Genomic DNA, 6,000 nt, shown 5'->3' with positions numbered 1-6,000 from the left:
TTGAAGTAACTTGAGGGAGTGGTGTCCTGAGCCCTGCCCTGCCATGAGGCCTCCACACAAATATTCAGAATGGTTGTTTTTTTGCTATTTTGCTGCTCCTGCAAATATCTCTGCAGCTGCTGAGAAGCTCATGCTTCTGTTAAATGCAGAGGGAGTTTGTTTTATCTGTCTGGATAAGCACACTGAAGGAGAAGTGGGCAACTGGTGAACACAGTATGCTCTATTTAAACGTTGCTTAGCATCGTGTATAATGCCCTTTGCCTGATGCTTTGCTGCTTTCCCTGATGTTTAAATTGAATTTGTTTTGGAAGTGCTTTAATTTATGATTATTATTTTATCTTGATGCTGTTTAAGTGGAGTGCATCTCTTTTGCAGTCTTTTAGAAGACTCTAAATGCAAGCGTGCCCAGAGCTGGGACTCTTGTCCTCATTCACCTAAAATATCTGTGTCAGAGTTACTGGGGAAATTACTTTGTGGATTTCTATGGCTTGTGTGTAATCTTCTGAGTCACATAAACATTACCTTTGTTGGTTTTTATTTTTGAGATGTACTGCTTGCAAGTCTCCAGATATTTCTCTACATATATGCCCTGGCAATTTTTTTTTCTCTGCTATTTCATTGCTATCACAATGTCTCCTGGGCTACTTACCCAATTTTCTTTCTGTAATGCAATGTTTTAGATGTCAACTCCAGGTGGTTTTTTGGGAGGGGGTTGGTGCTGAATATTTTTTGGGGTGGGGAATTCTGAAAGTTTACATAGAAAATCCTAGTTCCTGAGTATTCTGTCATGAGAAAAATGCCGGGGCTGTCCTACCAAAAGGGGCCATCTGCTGCCAGCTGGCTGGAGCCCTTTCAACCAGCCGAGGTGTCACTGCTGTGATAGTGACTGTATGTGCCCCTCAAGTCTCTGCCCAACTGCACTTTGAGCTGCTTCTTGAGGATTTATGCAACCTATTTGGGTGAAAATGGTCTGTTCCGTGCTTGTGACCCGAAAACATCAAGTCACAAAACCTACTGTAGGCTCTTAAAGAAGGAAAATTTTCTCTACTGCCAATACAGCCACCTGTTTAACTGGTGTTTTTTCAATGTAATGAGAAGTACTGCTTCAATGGGGAATATCCCAGAAGCCTGCATGGGCGCTTGCTGTGTAAGAGATTACTTGACTGAAAGCTTCCGAAAGTCAGCATCTCTGCTGCAGGAGTCCCTTAATCTCATATTAGGCACAGGAGGCAGCAGATAAGACTGTCCTGTGCTTGGCAGCTCAGCTCTACCAGTGATTTGTTTTTCTCTCAGCAAGGAGGCTAACAAGAGCTGGGTGTTGGGTAAACTGGCAGCAAATCAGCTCTGGCTTTCCTGCCCTGTGGGCCCACCAGTGCAAGTGTGATGCAGATATCCTAATTGACCTTGGAGAAAACAGTCACCACCTGGCTTAGTGTAAGTGGCACTCGAGTAGAGTGGGCAGCAGAGGCTGACCTTGGCAGATCCTTTGTGATGCTGCTTTGTGCTGTTCTGGTTTCTGTGTTGGCTCTCAAGCCTGGAAGCACCCAGACTAAGGCCAGTCCTTGCGCTGTACCTAACCTAAGGCAGTGGTGCTGCACAGGATCTTGGTCAGTAACACCAATCTGTCACACCCTTTAAACTGAAGGAGCCCAATTACCACTGTTACTCTCTAAGCATTGCTTTTGCTGTTCAGTCTAGACCTCCTCATTAAGTACAGGTGGTCAAGCCAGAGCACTGCAAAGGTCAGTGATTAAGGAGACCTTGCAGGCATTTAGCATTGCATTTCATATTTCAGGAGACACGATGGACAAGACTTTATTTCACAAATGATTAGCTGTGAGCTTTGCAGGGAATAGATGCATACCACTTTGATGTTGAAAGCCTTATTTTACCTGCCATGAGTTCACTTTGGGTTTCTCAGCAATGATCAGGTGTGTAATTCAGAATTAGATAGCTAACTACTTTATCAGCATGAGTGACACCCCTTATGTTGGAGTAAGCAATGTTTTCCCCTGTGCCTTGCTCACTTAGCAGTGTGTAATTGTTTTGTGCTCCTCTGCGTGCTCCACACAAGTGATGGTGAACGTTCAAGTGCTGAACCTGAAGCAGTTAATGTTGAAGCACTGAATCAAGACAGCTTCTGCTGGGGAACTGTAGTCATCTTGTTTTAGTAATGAGCTCAAAGCATTTCTACATCTGCTCTCAGGGAAAAAATAAGTAGTGTGGGGGATCTTGTTTGTTTGCCTGCTTTCAATCAGGAAGAGTCATTTTGATGACTCTGGTATAAAAACAAAAAGGTATAGGCAACTGACACTCTCATCCATCATAGTGATGCATGGTTCCTGTGTAGTTTTTAGACTGTCCTACTTTTACCAGCTTACTTCTGGCATTTGACACCTATCCATCCACTGATGGACTTCATCCCACTAATACAGGCCTAACTGGATGTGAACAGAGGTAAATTGCATAGACTATAGGAAACTGGTCACACAACAAGTTTCATCCATTTGCTTTCCGTAATGTACAGACAGATAATACAGGATTATGGTCTTCCTTTCTACACCCCTGCCAGAGGGTTGTATTTTATGGTAAGCTAGAGAGGCTGTTGATGGACCCACAAATGATGGGTGCACACTGTGCTGTGCTGGTCTACTGTGATGTGCTCAGACATCTCTACTTGCTGTTGTGGTTCTGCTCGTGCGTGGTCTTTGTATGCATAGCTTTAGGCAACTGTGCAGTGACTGCAGTGTGACTGAACCTTTACTGATGGGTCTCCATCAGATGATGTTCTGATGAACTTCTGTGTTCTGTTCCTCCAGTTCATGTCATATTTTTGCTGTCGACTGCTGTATTTCCAAGTGTTCAAGTGCTTCTTAGTCTTCCTGTGTTGCTCTCAAATCTGTGCCTGTATTTCGGAGAGGGTAATATGTGTGCATAACACATAGGTAAAAATATTCTGCAGAATAAGTTGGCTTCTTACTTGAAATCTCTGTGTATGTGCCACAGGGCAGATTTTTTCCTGACTTGGGGGATTCATCCTTTTTGGCTGCTGTATGTGGCAGGATTCGTTGGAAAGGACCAAATAAAATCTTTTTTTCATTCCCCGGGAATCTTAAGTAATCTGCAGGAGATATTGCTAATGCTCTGCTCCTGTGTGGCTCCCTTCTAAATGCTAGGTATCCTTTGGGGAAACGTCACACATTTCAGTGTACAGTCTGTTTGCTTGAGTGATTACAGTAATTATCAATGTTTGGGCATCTCAAAGTTGAGCGTTCAAGACTCTCTGGGCGCCTTTAGGCAGCCAAAATGGCATGAGACAGGAGGTGCACCTAAATGGCTGGATGTTCTCTAGTGAAATAGCTGAAGTGGTCAAGGGAAGGGACTGTTTTTTTTTTTTTTCTTTGCCCCTAGCAATCTGGCATTTTTTTTGTTGCTGTTGTTATTGCTGTGTTGTTCCCCCCCCCTCCCCCCCCAAAAAAAAAATATGGTCCAGTGATATTGACACTTGGGAGAACTGACCTCTTCTCACAGCACTCACAGTAATCCTTCTTCTAAGCAAATGTTCCCTGTGGCTGTTGTACACCTGGGAGGTGCTGAATCTGGAGCTGAAGCTTTGCTGGCATGGCACTGAGCAGACTGGGTGAGTGTCAACTTTGCTGCAGAAAGCTGTGTGCAGCAAAGGAGGCTTGGCTTGGCTGGAGGGCTGACAGAAAACATTTTGAAAAGTTAGGCAGATGCTGCTGGTTTCAGTGTGGCCTGCCTAACAATAGGTGATGTTCATGCTGTGGCAAGCAGGAATGGATATTTAAATGTGGAGCAGGACTTGGGAATGCCTTTGAAGCAGGGAGGATTTCCGTTGGTTTCACTAGTATGTTCCAGCCTTGCTCTGTGTTCAGATGATGCTTTTAGCCAGCCTGTCTAGTTCACGTTTTGAGTGAAGATGAGTTGTGCACGTGTGTGGTTTCAAGAGCCTAGAAAGATGTTAAGCTACCAACAGAAAGTAACACTTGTCTGCATCTCTTCCCTTCCATGTTTCAAATGGGAAATAGTACTTTTCATCTTCAGAAAGCAGTGGAGGTATAAATTATTAGTGTCAAGTGTTTTGATACAATTTATAGATAACACTGCAGAAATTTTCTTATGTGCTTGTGCATCTCCTGCCTGTGTAGGAGTTACCATAACACCGCAGGATATTGATGTATCTAATCCCCCCCACTCTGCATCTGGCAGCAGCCATTAGCTAGTACTCAGGAGACAGGTAAAAATAGATTAAAAACCACCATGTAAGTAGTCCAGTGCTCTCTTACACAGGAGATAAAAATGCTTTTATACTCTTGAAACAAGCTAAGTAATCTTCGTGCAATTCTTGACCTAGTTAGCATATCTGCAGTTATTACTTCTGCTACTGAACTGTGACTGTGGTTAACTAACCTCTCTGGGGTGGATGGGTGTGTGGAGGTTAAAATAATAATAATAAAAAATAACTATTTCTAGCCATGACTTCTTGCTCTGACCAGAATTATTGTGTGTCCTTGGAGACAAATTGCTTTGGACTTTCATCTACTCCCTTTCATATCTTTTGCCTCTGCGATATTCCACCTATGCCATCCCCTCCTTCTACTTGTTTATCCCAACCCATATGTGATATTTTTGGAAGAGGACTGTTCCTGATTTTGTAAAATTCAGTCCCTTTTTTGACCCAATATCTTTGTAAGTAGACCCCACGGATCTGGGTAGGGAAGCATGATTTTTTTTCTGCTACTCTGTTCATCCAAAAGAACATCGGTCCTGGCTGTCCATTAGATGTTACTGTAAATGTTACTGATCGCTTTGCAGTGACGCAATTATTTCTAGTGCTACATGATTAACCTTTGTTTCAGATTCTTAAGTAGATCAAATATACCCATTTCTATTATGAACTTAATTTGCCAAATATTTAGGAATTTGAGGCTGTGAACATGCAAAGATGCTTTTCCTTATGAATAAAGATCCTAGCACAATACTTATATTATTAAGAAGAAAAATTGTATCCTTGTTAGTGAAGGAGGCTCTGTTCTTGCAAAACTTCTAGTAAAAAATATTCCATAGACTTCGGTGGGGTTACTGTGGTTTGTAAAGGCAGCAAGAGAGAAAGAAATGAGTGAAAATTGCATTATCTGAATTTCTTAACTGAAGACAGATTTATTTTATTTTCACGTGTGTTAAGGGGTGGAATATGAAATACATATTTTGGTTAGTTTAATAAACTTGAATACTTGATTTAGGTCCAATTCAACTTCCAGTGCTGAAAGAGTGCAGTGAGACTACTCCAGGATACATGCATCACACTTGAAACAAAAACATATATGCTAAAGGAATAGCAAGACTTCATTTGGTCTTCCCTTTGTTTTTACCTCATGCATGTTCAGACTGTCCAAACAAACATGAAAATATTTTTTTAAAAAACCCTTACTCCAAGATTTAGTAATAGATATTTAAGGAAACATTGGTGTCTTGAGATATGCAATTTAATGTTAGAAAAGACTTTTTAAAATATTAGATGTGCTTGCACCTGTTTCGTAACTTGAATGCAGGTGTCAGTGATCCCCAGCTTGTTTCCTTGATTGGCTTCCCCTAGGACTATCTGGACATATCCAATTTCAGCTGTTCCTTGTTGGCTGTGGACATTTTACTGTCAATCTCAGCCTGTGGCACCTGAGCTGTGTGTCCCAAAGACTAAAATCTAATCTCGTTAAAGCTAAACATAAAGCTTTTAAAAACAAAGCTGTGGTCCAGAGGAGAGCTGTGAGGATGATCAGAAGGCTGAAGCACCTCTCCTATGAAGACAGGCTGAGGGAATTGGGGTTATTTGGCCTGGGGAAGAGTGGCCTTCCAGTGCCTGTAGGAATCCCACAAGAAAGCTGGAGAGGGACTGTTTATCAGGTCCTGTAGTGATAGGACAAGGTGTAATAGAGTTAAGCTGAAAGAAGGTAAATTTAGGTTAGATATAAGGAAGAAATT

Source organism: Cygnus olor, chromosome 3 (genome assembly GCF_009769625.2).
Source record: "Cygnus olor isolate bCygOlo1 chromosome 3, bCygOlo1.pri.v2, whole genome shotgun sequence".
NCBI lineage: Eukaryota > Metazoa > Chordata > Aves > Anseriformes > Anatidae > Cygnus > Cygnus olor.
This window is presented reverse-complemented; position numbering follows the sequence as displayed.